Here is an 18660-nt window from a genome sequence, read left to right as displayed (position 1 = left end):
GGGTGGCTACGTTCATTCTCCCTGATCCCACTGTATGTAGGAAGATACAAGATAGCCACCCTCTCTTCATAGCTTCTGGGATAGACTATGGGATTTGAATAGTGCATACTAGAGCAGAGCACATCACCGCAGCTGACATGCACTAGCATTCTACTGGGGTGTGGACAGCTTTGCGGATGCACTTTTAATAGCAATTCTAAAATCTACTTAATATGCTGGGTGGAGGGTGGTGAAAGGGGATGGTGGAGGATGGTGATGAAAGGAGATAGGATGATGGCAGAAAGGTGGAGGTTGTAAAATGTGGCGATGGAGGAGGATGATGATGATGGTGGAGGAAGGTGGTGATCGTGAAGGAGGGTGGGGATGATGGTGGAGGAAAGTGATAGGATAGGATGTTGGTGGGTGGAAGGTGGTGGTGATAGTGGGTAGGAAGGTGGTAGAGGGCAGGGTGCGGTACAGAGAAGGGTGGTGGTGGAGGAAGGGGGTAGAGTGCGAGATTCGATACACAGGAAGGTGGCGGTGGAAGGTGGTGGTGATGGTGTTGGAGGGAACCTGGTGGTGGTGGTAAAGGGAAGGTGGTGGTGGTAAAGGTGGAGGGAAGTCAGTGGTGATGGTGAAGGTGGAGGGAAGGCAGTGGTGATGGTGAAGGTGGAGGGAAGGCAGTGGTGATGGTGAAGGTGGAGGGAAGGCTGTGGTGATGATGAAGGTGGAGGGAAGGCTGTGGTGATGATGAAGGTGGAGGGAAGGCTGTGGTGATGATAAAAGTGGAGGGAAGGCTGTGGTGATGATAAAAGTGGAGGGAAGGCTGTGGTGATGATAAAGGTGGAGGGAAGGCTGTGGTGATGATGAAGGTGGAGGGAAGGCTGTGGTGATGATGAAGGTGGAGGGAGGCTGTGGTGATGATGAAGGTGGAGGGAAGGCTGTGGTGATGGTGAAGGTGGAGGGAAGGCTGTGGTGATGGTGAAGATGGAGGGAAGGCTGTGGTGATGGTGAAGGTGGATGAAAGGCTGTGGCGATGATGATGATGAAGTTGGAGGAAAGGCTGTGGTGATGATGAACGTGGAGGGAAGGCTGTGGTGATGGTGAAGGTGGAGGGAAGGCTGTGGTGATGGTGAAGGTGGAGGGAAGGCTGTGGCGATGATGAAGGTGGAGGGAAGGCTGTGGCGATGATGAAGGTGGAGGGAAGGCTGTGGTGATGATGAAGGTGGAGGGAAGGCTGTGGTGATGATGATGATGAAGGTGGAGGGAAGGCTGTGGTGATGGTGAAGATGGAGGGAAGGCTGTGGTGATGGTGAAGGTGGAGGGAAGGCTGTGGCGATGATGATGATGAAGTTGGAGGAAAGGCTGTGGTGATGATGAAGGTGGAGGGAAGGATGTGGTGATGGTGAATGTGGAGGGAAGGCTGTGGTGATGGTGAAGGTGGAGGGAAGGCTGTGGCGATGATGAAGGTGGAGGGAAGGCTGTGGTGATGATGAAGGTGGAGGGAAGGCTGTGGTGATGATGAAGGTGGAGGGAAGGCTGTGGTGATGATGAAGGTGGAGGGAAGGCTGTGGTGATGATGAATGTGGAGGGAAGGCTGTGGTGATGATGATGATGATGATGATGATGATGATGATGATGATGAAGGTGGAGGGAAGGCTGTGGTGATGATGATGATGAAGGTGGAGGGAAGGCTGTGGTGATGATGAAGGTGGAGGAAAGGTGGTGGAGGAAGGTGGTAGAGGGCGAGGTTCGGTATAGAGGAAGGTGGTGATGATGGTAGGAAGGTAGTGGTGAAGGTGGTAGGAAGGTGGTTTACGGCAAGGCTCAGTATAGAAGAAAGTGGTGGCAATGGTGGAGAAAGGTGGTAAAGGGTGAGGTTCGGTATAGAGGAAGGTGGTGGTGATGGTGTAAGAAGGTGGTGGTGATGGTGGGAGGAAGAGGTTCGGTATAGAGAAAAGTATGGTGATGGTGGAAGGAAGGTGGCTGATGGCGAGGCTCAGCATAGAAGAAGAAGGTGGTGGTGGGAGGAAGGTGGTAGAGGGTGAGGTTCAGGTGGGAGGCAGGTGGTAGAAGGTGAGGTTCAGTATAGAGGAGAAGTATTCAGTTTTGTTACATTTTCTAAGACACAAATAAATAAAATGATAGAAATGCGTGTTTTCTGCATTTCTGGAATATGGAGTATCTGCAATTACTGGCTTTTAGGTGTTCAGGGATCTCGGCTCATTCTCGCTTCGAATACAAAGCATTTTCGTTACCAAGGAGACTAAAAGCAGCTGACTCAGACCCCCATTTTCTGCTGCTGCTCCAGCGGGATTCTAGGGAATCACTAGACCACAATACAGATCAGATCATAGTTACAGGTATTGCCTCGCCCACTGCAATTCTGAAGGCAAAGATTTCGAATTCCCCCAAAAACACCCAACCACCAATTAGCTGTAGAGGGATGAGGGGGGGGGGGGGGGGAGGTGGCAGGATCAGGAGGGATGGTATTCTACAAGTGTTTTGTAGTGGAGTACAAAACAGGACAGGGATTTGGAGTCGGCTGTGTGGGCAGGTTCCAGCTACCGTTCCCAACCCCCCCCCCCCCTCACATTTATGATGGTTCCCCCATTGTATGGAGTGGAATATCTGTCACCAGCTGTACCGCAAAGATATACAGAAGGTGCCTCCCTGGGTCATTGTATTCTGACATGCACAGGACGACAAATCATTGGAGATAAACCTTCCCCAATACAGAGTATAGGACACACCAGTATGGGGGCTAATACATTCACAGGACCACAAATCATTGCCGATAAACCTTCCCCAATAGAGAATACAGGACACACCAGTATGGAGCTAATACATTTACAGGACCACAAATCATTGGAGATAAACTTTCCCCAATACAGAGAACAGGACACACCAGTATGGGGGCTAATACATTCTCAGGACCACATATCATTGGAAATAAACCTTCCCCAATACAGAGTATAGGACACACCAGTATGGGGGCTATGCTGCCTGTACACCAGGACAAACTCCTAGGAAGTTTTTCAAATTTTGAACTTCAAAATTTTCTCTACCACCACCAACCCTTTGAAAAACAAAGGAGGAGGACTCAATAGTAGGAATCTTAAGTCTAACTCCATGTTTACTTTCCCTTTAAATAGTTAATTTGGGCCAAGCTGGGTCAGACAAACCATTTCCTTCACTAACCGGAGCACGATGTATAAACGGTATGTGGCCTCCGCTATATTCAATATACAGCACTTCCCGTCCCACTCCCGGAACAAGAATCTAGTGGGGCTGAGTGCTTCTCATTAACACGGCAATGGTATTTATGAGGCTTTTGTATTTGCTCCATTGAAAATAAATAAATAAATAAATCACAAATGCGGGATAAATGCCCAGGAAAGCTTTTCTAGTGGGAATTCCTTAAAGGGGAAGGATGTAGAGGAAAAGATCTGCTTTGAGGTGTGGTCAGGTTGTGGTGTGATGCCATTTCTCTGAATGCTCTGCAGGATGGATTTGTATACTTTGAAGAACTTGTTGCCAGAAAGTTGGTTGTTTTTGCATGTTTGACAAAGAGTGGGGGGTCATAATTCCAGGTGCTGTTCCAACTCTTATGATTACTACCTAGCACTGTCAGTATTGATGGCCAGTTCATGCTTTTGCCCGCACACAGAAGCGAATGGGAGCCACCACACAGCTGTTCTGAACAACCAGGAGTGGCTGAAGCTGTTCTGTCCTAGTGCTTTCCCAGTGCATTCTGGGATACAGGAACCTCCACTGCCTCTCCCCCATTGCCCAGCTAGCATGCCATAAATTCTTCATCAACACGCCATAAGTGCAGGTACGGTGCGGTTAAGGCATGTCACCATTGACTTTAATGAAGGCGGCTGATAGGTGGCGAAGCCTCCTATAAATGATATACTGCCAAATTCCTAACACAAAACACTATTGTTACTGTGCGAACAGCATTGTGTGAGGCTTTAGAGTCATCAATGCTGCAGAAACATGGGGGGGGGGGAACAAGCCCCAAGTCAATGAAATAGAAAGAGAGGAGGAAGACCAGACAGTAGTTTTTGCAATCGTCCTGCACTCCCTGCCATTCCTCCAGGGCCCCTCTCCACCATGAAAGTATCTTTCCACCAAAAACAATACAAGGGACTCCAACACACAGGTAAAGATTCTTACTTACTTCATGTCAGAATCACCAAACTGCCCCCTACAGCCACAGCATAGCCCACCCCTAATCACAATATGATAAGCAAAAACACTGCCCCCTTTGGTCCCACACGACTGCAGCATGGACATGACACCCCCACCTCACATGTGGAAGAGCTGCATATATTACGGATTCTGCCCTAAGAGGGAGTTCATACATTGCTCAGCATGTCCCTGCAGCTGCCATTTTCTGCCCAGCCTTGACTCTAAAGTGCCCAAAGACATCCAAGGGCGGCTACAAACCGGTCAGCTGAGCACTGCATCTATTTCTAGAAGAGGCTTGTTGAAAGCATAGACCCTGGAAAGGGCATCTTAATAGATCATCATTGGGTGCAGGAAGAACAAAAAAAAAAAAAATTGATTTTTTTTAAGAACTTACCGTAAAATCCAGTTTTCTCTATCGTCCATTGACAGACGCAGCAGCAATGCTTCTTTACCCTTGGGTTATGCGCCATCTACAGGAGTAGAGAAGCATTGCTGCTGTGTCTGTCAATGGACGATAGCGAAAACTGGATATTTGTAAGAACTTACCGTAAAATCCTTTTCTCTGAAGTCCATTGACAGACGCAACAACAATGCTTCTTTACTCCTGTAGATGGCGCATAACCCAAGGGTAAAGAAGCATTGCTGCTGCATCTGTCAATGGACAATAGACAAAATAGATCTAAAAAAAAAAAAAAAAGAAGGGGGGGGGGGGTTGTTCTAGAAAAAGGGAGACTGCACAGATTTACCAATCAGGGGGATCGCCAGGTAGTTTTCAGATGGCAGTAACACGACAAAATATGGCAGGGAAATCTACCCACCAACCTTTCCTCAACCCCGATTAGCCCCCAGCTGTCACAATGGTCCATTTGCTTCAGCACGTTGAGTCCCTGACCTAGAACGCATGCAGATCAATAGCTCCATCGTTATTGGCGTCATTTGTTTCAGGCCACTAACTTCAAGAACTGAAGCAAGACAGCAAAGCAACCATCAGAACGTCAGCCTCCAGGTTCCCCACATTATGGAGATTTCTCACCAAGAGAATTAAACCAGCTGATGACTTAACCTCCTGGAGCCTGGAGCTGAAATCTCACTTTTGGTTGAAAGATCTCTTTCAAAGAGACCGGTTGCCAGACCATTAATTTCAACAAAAAACCTTGATTACATGTCCATTTAGCAGTAAAATCCTCCTGTTTATTAGGTATCCTGAGCCTCCTGCTGGGTGCCACTATCTTGGATGTGATGTCGGCAGCCCCAGCAGACTCGCCTAAAACGTACAACTGAAGTCTCCAGCATGACATCCGTCTAAAATTCCCGAATTCAATTACTTTGCGATACACAAACCTCAAAGTCAACAAAAAAATGGATTCCTTGATCTTCCCTGGCTGAGCCCAAGCCTCCTTCATTGGGGTCTCACATGCTCCCCCCTCCCCAACACTGCAGCTCACAGTGGGAGGATTCACCAAAGGCAGTACTGCCAATCCAGACAGCAGTGGGCAGAGCTACGTGCTGACTGACTTGTAAATTAGTAGGGACAATCCTGATAACCACACCCCCTGCTACATCCCCCACTATAGTGCAGGCAGGCATCGCCTACATGAGAGTGACAGCCCACTCTGGTTTAGTCACATAATTTCCCCTGTGTTAGCCAGTGGCAGCTGCAGGGGAGAGGAGGGAGCACCAACAACAAATGGGGAGGATGATGGGAGAGACCACTAAGCGCCGCAGGGGGGGGCGGGGCGGGGGATCGGGAGATTGCCACTCCCGAAAGTGTTGGCTTCCTCCAATGACTACAGAAAGATTTCTCTGGGTTGGAGTTTGGCAAGATTGGAGGTTGGCAGGAGCGGCCAGCACAGGTGCAGCATTAATGGGCAGTTTGGGTTGAGGAGGGGGTCTCGAAACGTTGACTCCAGCCAAAAAGAATTTTAAATATTGGATGGGGTGGGAAAAGTTCCGCTTTTTGCCTTCTAATGTGACCCCACAGGTGGGGAAATAATTACCAAACCTGAAGCTCTCTCCTGCCCATTGTATCCGAAAAAGCAAAAGGCTGAATAAACTTCATAAACAACTCGATGGAGTTGGTTTTGTATTTCAAGTTTCAACTTTTTTTCTACACATCTCACCTTCCTTCTCCTTCTCACCTTCTGAGGGCCGTCCTCTGTAAATATCTAACTCACATGTCCTCAGGTACAGCCAACAGGTCACCCCACCCCCTCCTCTGCCCTCCCCATGTCATTCCACGGCACCGGCTTCGAAGGACTACATTGCTGCTGGCTGCTGCCGTGTGATCGCCTCAAATATTAACCCTTTCTACACAAATCACATCCACTAAAACCGGTTTTCTAGATTTCACAAAAAAAAAAAAAATAATAAATTTTCCAAGTGTCAATTCAGTCTTCATGTTCCACTGGGGAGCGATTAAATGGTCACAAAGTTTTTAGGCAGACGTAAAACCTAAATAAAAAAGGGCAAGTAGTAATGTGCATGAAAGAATCAAAGAAATCAAATAAATGCATATTAACCCAACATACATACATACCTACCTACCTACATTATATATATATATATATATATATATATACACACATATATACATATATACATACATACACACACAGTGCTTTAAGTGGGCCGGTATGCACTGGTGCAATGCCACTTCCAAATATGGCTCTTGAGCATACCGCCACCTCTTTCCATACGCCTTAGCGTACCAGTACGCTCATTTTGGACATCTGCGCCTTCAATTGCCCCCCCTCCCCCCCCCCCCCAAGAATATTTCCCTCTCCAGAGCCAGACCAGTCACCACCAGTGAGTCCCCCCTGCTCCGGAGTCCCAGCCCAGGCCAGGGGGGTGCTCTGTGGGGACCCTGATGTGGGGTGGGCAAAAAAATGTATAGGCCATAATAGAGTACCGGCACCTCTTTTGGGCCACTTAAAGCACTATATATATATACATATATATATATATATCTCCATCTATATATCTATATATAGTGTCACTCATTATAAAGTACTGTGGAAAATTGGGTATTTCATTTGGAAATGAAGGTCCCACAGTCTGGAGGAGGAGTGGAGAGGCACAGAATCCAAGTTGCATGAGGTCCAGTGTGAAGTTTCCACAGTCAGTGATGATTTGGGGAGCCGTGTCATCTGCTGGTGTTGGTCCATTGTGTTTTATCAAGTCCAAAGTCAGTGTACCCCTCTACCAGGACATTCTAGAGCACTTCATGCTTCCCTCTGCTGACCAGCTTTATGGAGATGCCGATTTAATTTTCCAGCAGGACTTGGCACCGCCCACACTGCCAAAAACACCAATACCTGGTCACATGATCATGGCATCACTGTGCTTGATTGGCCACCAAACTCACCTGACCTAAACCCCATAGAGAATCGGTGGGGTATTGTCAAGAGGAAGATGAGACACCAGACCCAACAATGCAGAGGAGCTGAAGGCCGCTATCAAAGCAACCTGGGCTTCCATAACACCTCAGCAGTGCCACAGGCTGATCGCCTCCATGTCAAGCCATATTGATGCAGTAATTCATGTAAAAAGAGCCCTGACCAAGTATTGAGTGCATCCTATACTGTACATGGACAGACTTTTTTTACTAAGCCAACATTTCTGTATTAAAATTTTTTTTTTTTTTTTTTATTGATCTTATGTAATATTCTAATTTTCTGAGATACTAAAGTTTGGGGTGTCACTAACTGTAAGTAAGCCATAATCAAAATTAAAAGAAAGAAATGCTTGAAATATATCACCCTTTGTGTAACACATCCATATAAAATACAGGCTGCTCACTTGTTGAATTGAATTACGGTACTGAAATAAAATTTACTTTTTGACGATTTTCTAATTTTATGAGATGCACATACATACACACACACACATATAATATATTATATGTGTGTGTATATATATATATATATATATATATATATATATATATATATATATATATATATATATATATATACACACACACACACACACACACACACACACATATATACACTTATATACATATATTTTTTTTTATTTAATATATAAAATATATACATATAAATGTATACATTTTTTTCCTTTTTTTTTTTTTTGAATAAAAGGTTTCAAAAGTAATAAAAAGTACAATTTTTTGTGTCCCTGGTCCGTGTAATGGTCACTTGTAGTCTCCATCAGAAGTCCATGTATGACAACACAGGAAAACTAGCAGGCGGGGACAGAGCATTGTCACCCTAAAACCGGAAGTGCCTAGACAAGGATCTCCAAGGCAGGATCACCAGGGACATTTACTGAAAGCTGCAGATTTAAACATGAAACATGGCAGGGACATGGTAAAGCCAACAGTATATATGAGATTTTAGAGGCTGGATTTGCAGTTACTTTAACCCTCATGATAGAAGACCTCACATCTTGGCAAAGACCCCATTGGCGGCGTGGGCCGGGACGCGTACGCGGTTCTCTTTAATAAAAGTCTCTACAGATAAAGGAAACATTTGCAATGACAATACAAAAACAAACAATTGTGATCCCTGTATTAAAAAGGTTCAACAAAACAAAAAAGACAAAAAGAAGAGGAGGAGGCCTCGCCGGCAGCGCTCCTCCCCGATGACACGATTTACCGCCGCCGATACAGTAACCACGTACTTGTGGAACAACAAATAAAAAAAAAGACAGGAGGAGAAAAACAGAACAAATCTGACTCAACAGCCTTGAGGAACAAAAAGCAGGGAACACAACATTAAGTCACCGGAGGAAAATCGGCTTCACACTGAGCCGCCCGATGATACGGAACCCGCGTTCTGCTCCTCGCTGTCAGAGCCTGTGTAATGTGGAGGGGGGGTAATTGTTGTGGGGAGGAATGTGACATGGGGGGGGGCCTGGAAAAGACATTTGAGCTGCGGTGTGTTGCAGTAACACATGTTAGCACACCGTCATTCATTATGAATGGCACTCCAATGCAGTAAGACAATACAACTCCAATTCATACGCAGTGCACCACTACCGTGCGCCACCGGGTTTTGTGGTGCTCCGCATTGCCAAAAAGTGCACAACAATTTGTGGTAATTTTGGTGTTTTGACAAGCTACAGTTCTTCTGACCTGACAAATCCCCATAAATGTATGAATGTGACATTTATACTTTTGTTTTTTCATATACAAAATACGCTCATTGAGAAATTTTTTGTCAAAGACATGTAGCTAAATACATTTTGGCCTAAGTATACGATTAAAAAATATCCAATATATTCAATTTTTATCATATATTTTAGGCCAAAATTGTCCGTTAAAGTAACGCAGTGCCGAATCGCAAAATATGGCCTGGTCAGGAAGGGGGTAAAATCTTCCGGTCTTAAAGTGGATAAAAATTCACTCATTGAGAATTTTTTTGCCAAAGACATGTAGCTAAATACATTTTGGCCTAAATATATGACAAAAATTGAATATATTGGATATTTTTTTAACAGTCAAAGTAGAAAATGTCAATTTTTTGCAAAATTTTTGCAATTTTTTTATTAATATCGCAAAAAATAAAAAAGTGCAGAGGTGATCAAATACCACCAAAAGAAAGCTCCATTTGTGGGAAAAAAAGGATGCAAATTTCGTTAGGGTACAGCATTGCATGACTACGCAATTGTCAGTTAAAGTCGCGCAGTGCCAAGTTGAAAAAAGTGGCCTGGTCATTGAGCAACAAAATCTTCCGGGGCTAAAGTGGTTAAAGCTCCACCTTTTAGCATTAAAAAGCCATCCTCGCGCTCCAGTCCAGTGACTTTGCCTAGGCAGAGATTATGTCATTATCCCCCCCCCCCCCCAGGGATCAGCCTGTACATTGTAACTTTGCAAAAGGAGGAAGAAGCATTTCCTCAGTCTCCCTTCTCCAGTGATCAGACTGTACATTGTAACCATGTAGCAGGAGGAGAAAGCATTTCCTAAGGCTCCATGCACACCTGAGCGTTTCGTTTTCAGGCGCTTTTTTGGGCTTTTTTTGCAGGTGTTGGAGGCAGGCATTGACATTAACAAAAACGCTGGTAATCAGCCAAAAAAGAAGCTCATGTACTTTTTTGAGCTTCAGGTGTTTTGCTTCAGGAGACAAAACGCTCAGATGTGAACAGGGGCCATTGAAATGAATGGGATTTTGCTTGTTGGGCGTTTTGAAACTTTAGAGATGAGCGTTTTACGAGCTGAAATATGCTCAGGTGTGAACAGAGCCTTAGGCTCCCCTCCCCGCCTGATCAGATTTTTCAGACTCTATTTTTTGGATAGATATAGTTACAATGTACATACTACAAATCCCCTTTAGGCAAGGTCAGGCTTTGTTCTTTGTACTCCGTATTATCGGCAGCTCGGAATCAACTCCGACACATCACGGTAGAGGAGAATGAGATCATGTTTGGAAGTTGTCCACTTGGGTTGGTGGGGAGTCGGGGGGACTGAACTTAGAGGAGTCAATGAGGCGTGCTGCCGGTGCTGAGCCAATGCCGCTCCATTCCACCACACAGGGAGAGGACACACAATGTGACGGCAAATCGTCTGCAAAATACCTCTACAGTGCCTTGCACCCAAAATATTTTAGTGTCGTAGAACGGATAAATCACAGAATAAAACTGAGTTCTTTAGAGCAACACTAGTTTTAAAAATTAACAAAATTGGTCAAAATAGAAAAGATATGAATTCTAAAGCAGAGCTCTTTAGCAGGGAGTTGCTGCGTGAACCCAAAGTTTGGTCTGGTCCTTATTCTATATGAGATCTCGATGGATTCCATCATGAGCTTAGAGTACTGTACCTCGATTATCGTATGGTGATTTTTCATCGTTCTTAGTCAATTGTTGTCATCTGTGATATTTATCACGGTTTTAATATTTTGGATTAAAAAAAAAATCACTCAGTCTCAGTGGGGTTTTCGCCTTTTTGGTTCTACATTTAGATAGGATTGTGGCAGTTGGATTGGGGCAGTTGGATTGTGGCAGTTGGTCCTTTGACTTTTACGGCACCGAACTATATTCCTTCTATCCAAACTAAAGCAGAGCTCCAGCCAAAAACCAAGTATAAAAAAAAAAAAACTAGACCATTAAATAAAGCAAAGTAAGGGTAAAGGTGATCATAGAGAAGGAAAAAAAAAAATCAATGTATTGGCTGGTAGTAGCTGGTCATGATCAGCCAGCAGATTTCGTAGAATCTACATCAACCTGAATAACCATCCCTGAACAGAGGTGGGGGTCGGCGATCATCAGTCAGAATGCCATTTTAATGTTTCTACTCTGGAGATTTGACAAGTCACACCTTCAGATATAAGAATTGAGGAATTAACACCTAGGCAGACCTCTAACACCAAGAATGGGATGAGGGAACTAGAATCAGGGGGTGGTAGGGGGAAGAGGGGGGATTCCACAAATTCCCCCCCCTCATCCTGTTCTAGGCCAATTAGCTACACTTACCATGGGGATGGGATGAAGGTGTTGGTGCTCTCAGTGTGGATATAAATGTTGGGAAATCTTCCTGGCAATGATTAGAACTGAGGAAGACCCCTTTCACACAGCATTTTGATCAGGTCGGTCTGTTTTACAGGTGGAAATGATTGGAAGGTCCATTCATTTTTTTAGGACAGGTGGGTGTAAAACAGATTTGTGTCCCTTTACACCCGCCTACCTCCGGGTCTGCAAAAAAACTACCACTACATCTCCCAGCATGAGCAGAAGGCCAACTACCATTAGATCTGCCAGCGTGAGCAGGAGGCCAACTAGCGCTACCTCTCCCATCGTGAGCAGGAGGCCAACTAGCGTTAGATCTCTCAGCGTGAGCAGGAGGCCAACTAGCGCTAGATCTTCCAGCGTGAGCAGGAGGCCAACTAGCGCTAGATCTCCCAGCGTGAGCAGGAGGCCAACTAGCGCTAGATCTTCCAGCGTGAGCAGGAGGCCAACTAGCGCTAGATCTCCCAGCGTGAGCAGGAGGCCAACTAGCGCTAGATCTCCCAGCGTGAGCAGGAGGCCAACTAGCGCCAGATCTTCCAGCGTGAGCAGGAGGCCAACTAGCGCCAGATCTCCCAGCGTGAGCAGGAGGCCAACTAGCACCAGATGTCCCAGCGTGAGCAGGAGGCCAACCAGCGCCAGATCTCCCAGCATGAGCAGGAGGCCAACCAGCGCCAGATCCCCCAGCGTGAGCAGGAGGCCAACCAGCGCCAGATCCCCCAGCGTGAGCAGGAGGCCAACTAGCGCTAGATCTCCCAGCGTGAGCAGGAGGCCAACTAGCGCTAGATCTCCCAGCGTGAGCAGGAGGCCAACTAGCGCTAGATCTCCCAGCGTGAGCAGGAGGCCAACTAGCGCTAGATCTCCCAGCGTGATCAGGAGGCCAACTAGCGCTAGATCTCCCGGCGTGAGCAGGAGGCCAACTAGCGCTAGATCTCCCAGCGTGAGCAGGAGGCCAACTACCGCTAGATCTCCCAGCGTGAGCAGGAGGCCAACTACCGCTAGATCTCGCAGCGTGAGGAGGCCAACTACCGCTAAATCTACCTTGAGCACGGAGGCCAACTACCACTAGATCTCCCGTGAGCAGGAGGCCAACTATGACTAGATCTACCGTGAGCAGGAGGCCAACTATGACTAGATCTACCATGAGCAGGAGGCCAACTACGACTAGATCTACCGTGAGCAGGAGGCCAACTACGACTAGATCTACAGTGAGCAGGAGGCCAACTACGACTAGATCTACCGTGAGCAGGAGGCCAACTACCACGAGATCTAACGTGACCAGGAGGCCAACTACCACGAGATCTAACGTGACCATGGGACCAACTACTACTATAGCTTCCATGACAAGTGAGAGCCTTCACAGACAGACCAGTGTATTGCACAGATTTTTGAACAGTTATTGTAGAGTTGACTTCAAACCAACTTTCACTTTTTTCATTTCCACTTCTTGCCGTCTCACTCCACAATCACTCAGCCTGCCTGATAATCAAGTGCTGAGGACATCTCTCAACCATTTGGAGTGAATGATTTTCAATCAGATTTCAGTGGAAGATTTTCTTTGAAAGACCCAACCAACACTAAAAAGGAGTAAGTGGAGTAGGTCACGTACTAAAAAAGGAATACAATTAAAGGTTTAACACTTAGATTAAGTTAAGATGGTAGTTACTTTAAATACGAGGGGAAAAAAAACAAAACACACACACACACACACACACACCCCTCCTTTCTATTTCCTAGAGGCAAACCGCCTAAGATACAATAAAAGGCACTGATCAACGCATTATTGCCCAGCCAGACCTTGGGCCAGCCATTCCTCTAGAAGCCCCTTGAGCTGTGGCTAACTTAACATTTGATGGGCCTTACATGGGTCCATGGCCAACACCACTTCCAGCCAACTGCAAAAAGAATGACCTTTTTAGCCCTCGTAAGAGTGGCATTCTGGCCACCTATGCTGGGGATGGGGAGGCTCTTTACACTGGCCACCAATGTATGGGGTATTTTTCCAACTCACTACCAATGAATCCGTTTTAGCAAGTGTTCCCAAGGCCTAAAAATATCAGGAGGTTCCTCTGGAGTAAACCAGTTGATAAAGTCTTAGGCCTTCACCAGGAACCAAACCCAAGTTTGGCATTCTGACCACCACTGCTTTCCACTGGCCACCAGTGTGGGGGGTATTTTTTACTGACCCTCAAAGACCCAAAAAAAATTGTCAAGAGTTTCTGTGGGGAAAACCGGTTGAGAAAGGCTTCCGCTGGGCCTTCACTGCCACAGCACATCATGCTCAAGGAACTTGGTCTTATGATCTACGCAACCTTGCACAGCCAGACCTTGGGCCAGCCATTCCTCTAGAGGTCCCTTGAGCTGTGGCTAACTGACCATTTGATGGGCCTAACATGGTTCCAAGACCAAAGCTACTTCCAGCTAACTGCAAAACACCAATTACCTTTTTAGCGGTCGTAATAGGAGTGGCATTCTGACCACCATTTGTGGGGATGGGTTCTTTCCACAGTCCATCAATGTATAAGGTATGCTTCTCACTCACTCACTACCAATTAGTCAGTTTTAGCAAAGTGCCCAAGACCTACGAATATCAAGGGTTCCTCTGGAATAAACCAGTTGATAAAGTCTCAGGCTTCCAGTTGATAAAGTCTCAGGCTTTCACTGCAGCAGCACAGGACCTCGAGGAACCAAACCCAAATTTGGCATTCTGACCACCATTGCTTTCCACTGGCCTACAGTGTATGGCGAACCTTGGCACCCCAGATGTTTTGGAACTACATTTCCCATGATGCTCATGCACTCTGCAGTGTAGTTAAGCATCATGGGAAATGTAGTTCCCAAACATCTGGGGTGCTGAGGTTCGCCATCACTGGTGCATGGGGTACTGTATTTTCCCACTGAACCCCAATGAATGGGTTTCCAAAGACCAAAACAATTTCAAGGGTTTCTATGGGGGGGGGGGGGGGGACTGATTTGAGAACGACTTTCCCTGGGCCTTCACTGCCACAGCACATCATGTTCAAGGAACTGCCCCCATTCTGCCAACTGAACAAGGATTGTGGCTGTAAACCTCAGTCTGCCATCTGAACAAGGATTGTGGCTGTAAACCTCAGTCTGCCATCTGAACAAAGATTGTGGCTGTAAACCTCCCACCCCCTTCTGTAGGCACATCTCCCGTGTTTGACTGACAGCACTCTGCAAAGCAATAGAGAACAGACTGCCTTGGAGCAGCATCAAAACTGTAATATGAAGGTGTTCTAGTGGGAGAGAATCTCCGTCACAACCGACTTCCTGAGCATTCGGCCGGCATTAGGCTGGAAATGTGTCAGATCTCATCACCCGTACAGTGAAGGGAATTTCATACCGGAGTCGTAAACGGTTATTAGGTGCCCTTTTACACCCCCCATAGGTTATCGTTATATTTTTGGCCATACAGTCTCCAATCTCCTCGAAGACCAGCCATGACGACGGCAAGACTCGCGACAGCACATTGAGTGTTCTAGTGACTGCCGCAGCGGAAAGAAGGATCTGCCATTTCTTGAGGAGAGAGGATGAGATCCTCAGATCAATGGCAGCTCTCCCTTCCACACACCGCGACAGAAGAATCAGAGACTGTTCCTCCAGATCCACCGCCGGTCTCATTACTCCATTGTCAGCCGAACCCGTCTGCCCCGCAGACTGCGCATTCCCAGATTTACCAATAGAGGTTTTAGAGTGGACAATCCGAAGGAGGCCAGAGAGCCAAAAGGAGAAGGAAAACTGCATCAGAGGCCAACATTGAACAGGACCAATCACTGTACAGGGGTCCATGAATACATCCAGCATGCCACAATCTACAGCAACAGTACCAGGCAGAAAGTTCCAGCTTTTATCATTACCAAAAACATCCCCTGAGCTCAAGTCTATTGACTTTGCCTAGGCTGAGAGGTCGCCAGTCTGCTGCAGGCAGGAGGAAGCATTTTCTCAGTCTCCCCCCTCCCCTCCCCCAGTGCTCAGACTTTACATTGTAACTTTGTATAAGGCAGGAGGAAGCATTTCTTCAATCTCCCCTCCCCCAGTGATCAGATTGTACATTGTAACTTTGTAGAAGGAGGAGGGAGCATTTCCTCAGTCTCCCCTCCCCCAATGATCAGACTGTACATTGTAACTCTAAGGAAATGCATCCTCCCCCTCCACAAAGATACAATGTACAGTCTGATCCCTGGGGGAGGGGAGACTAAGGAAATGCTTCCTCCTCCTTCTACAGTCTCCCCTCCTCCAGGGATCAAACTGTTCATTGTAACTTTGTAGAAGGAGGAGGAAGAATTTCCTTAGTCTCCCCTCACCCAGTGATCAGACTGTACAATGTAACTCTGTCTAAGGAAATTCTTCCTCCTCCTTCTACAGAGTTACAATGTACAGTCTGATCCCTGGGGGAGGGGAGACCAAGGAAATGCTTCCTCCTCCTTCTACAATCTCCCCTCCCCCAGTGATCAGACTGTACAATGTAACTCTGGAAATTCTTCCTCCTCCTTCTACAGAGTTACAATGTACAGTCTGATCACTGGGGGAGGGGAGACTAAGGAAATTCTTCCTCCTCTTTCTACAGTCTCCCCTCCCCCAGGGATCAGATTATTCATTGCAACTGTGAAGGAGGAGGAAGCATTTCCTCAGTCTCCCCTCCCCCAATGATCAGACTGTTCATTGCAACTTTGTAGGAGGAGGAAGCATTTCCTCAGTCTCCCCTCCCCCAATGATCAGACTGTACGTTGTAACTTTGTAGCAAGTCAGAAAGGGATAGGCTGCAACAGGGGCTGTCCTGTGTCAAGACATTTGTGAACACAGCCAAGAATTGCACAGGCAGCAGGACTGACATTGTCATCTCTGAGCTGGCGTCTCAGTGCAGGAAATATGGTGATTGCAAAAATAAATAAATAAACAAACAATATAATATATTAGAAATAATAATAATAACAATAATAGAAATAATAATTATAATAATAATAATAAAGAATATAAAATTATATTTAATAAAGTTTTTTTTTTCAATTTTTTACATCAATGTGTGCTCCCTACTGCCACACCCTATCCATTAAAGTCCCTTGGTATCTAATCCACTGTACCCTTTTGGTCCCTTATCCCTACAGTGTGATTTTTACATATTTTTAGTTGTCTAATAAATAATTAATAATAATAGGATGGCGGTCCTTTTGGATAAAGATAATGGGGAGTCCTGCGATTGGCAATAAACACCTGGCAGGGGGACACTGACATTGCTCAGCATGCTGCACTTGAAATACAACTAAAGGCTCCTGTATGAAGAAATACAACACTAAGCGATCAGAGATGAACAATCTAATAAACCAGTATAATAAAAACACACAACTTCCATAAGCTCCTCTGACCAATCCCAATCCTCCCCCATTGGTGTCTCACTCCCCCCTTCCCAGGCACTGCAGCTCACAGTGGGCGGGTTTCAAACAGAGGCGGCGCTGTCAACGCAGCAAGCAGTGGACGGGGCGGGTTGTGGCCAGATGACTGACAAGCCACAAACTGAATAAGCTGTGACAACAGACTCCTCCCCTCCCACTGTAGTTCAGGCAGGCACCGCCCACACAAGTGTGACAACTCTGCTGTGAATTCAGGAGCAGTGCAGCATCGTTGTCACCTGTCAGAGGAAGCTGGAATTAGGCGGCAGGATCAACAGGTATTTGTGGAACTTTGCTGAGGACTAAACTGGCTGCTGCGTCTATTTATTGGGAGGTCAAAGTTGTACTATAACATGCAGATATCGGATGCCGGCTAGGCACAGAGGGGCAATATTGGCCCTCAGTACTTGGAGAAGCGATCAGCCTTGCAGGGTAGAAGGGATTGTTTTTGTATTTCTGCAGTTTGCAGCCGTGGCAGGCGGCCTCACCTAGGTGACGGCATCACCTGTTCAGCTGGCAAACCTCTAATCTCCATGTTTGGCACCCGAGCAGCAGATTGTTGGCGTTTCCACATCACCGGCTGAGCTGCTCCTTCCCTTCCCTCCGCTATTCTTTATATGAACTTCATGCAGAACGCTTCTCTTTTACTTTGCCATAAGGACTGAAGAGCATTCTGGGGTGGGTCGCTTTTCAGAGAGTGTTTGACAGACGGGGATGAGGCATCGCCTCCTCACCATCTGTGTTAACCACTTCTGGACTGGAAGGATTTTCCCCTTAATGACCAGGCCATATTCTGCGATTCGGCACTGCGTTACTTTGACGGACAATTGCGCGGTCATGCAACGCTGTACCCAAATAAAATTGATGTCCTTTTTTCCCCCTCACAAACAGAGCTTTTTTTTAATGGTATTTGATCACCTGTGCGATTTTTATTTTTATAATAAATATAAAACAAAAAAAATAAAAAAATTATATATATATATATATATATATATATATATATATATATATATATATATATATATAAAAAACAAAAAAGAGCGATAATTCGTAAAAAATAAATAAATAAAAGAAAGAATAATAATATTTTTCACATTCTGCTATATAACTGGTTCCAGGCCGCCCACCGCATATATACTGCGGCAGGCACCCCCTCCTGCGCGAACCGACGCCCCCCCCCCACAGTTAGAATCACTCCCCTAGGCTCACATTTAACCCCTTGATCACCCACAGTGTTAACCCCTTCCCTGCCAATGTCATTATTACAGTAACAGTGCATATTTTTAGCACTGATTACTGTAGTAATGTCACTGGTCCCCCCAAAATAGTGTCAAAAGTGTCAGTTAGGGGTCAGATCTTTCCGCCGCAATGTCGCAGTCCTGCTAAAAAAAAAAAAAAAAAAAAAAAAAGACATAAATCTTTCCCGTAGTTAGTAGACATGATAACTTTTGCGCAAACCAATTAAAATACGCTTATTGCGATTTTTTTTTACCAAAAATATGTAGCAGAATACAAAATTGGTCTAAAATGTTAAAAAATAGATTTTTAAATTTTGTTTTGGAATGTTATATAGCAGAATGTGAAAAATATGTTTTTTTTTTTTTTTTTTCAGAAT

At 45.7% G+C, this 18660-nt stretch overlaps 1 protein-coding gene across 5 annotated transcripts in view; it reads right to left on the bottom strand.

Annotated features, from left to right (window-relative positions):
• Positions 1-18660, bottom strand: part of BAIAP2 (BAR/IMD domain containing adaptor protein 2) — a 249751-nt gene that overhangs the window by 181043 nt on the left and 50048 nt on the right. The window lies entirely within an intron of this gene.

The sequence above is a fragment of the Pelophylax lessonae genome (assembly GCF_965119305.1).
Source record: "Pelophylax lessonae genome assembly, chromosome: 11".
NCBI lineage: Eukaryota > Metazoa > Chordata > Amphibia > Anura > Ranidae > Pelophylax > Pelophylax lessonae.
This window is presented reverse-complemented; position numbering and strand designations above follow the sequence as displayed.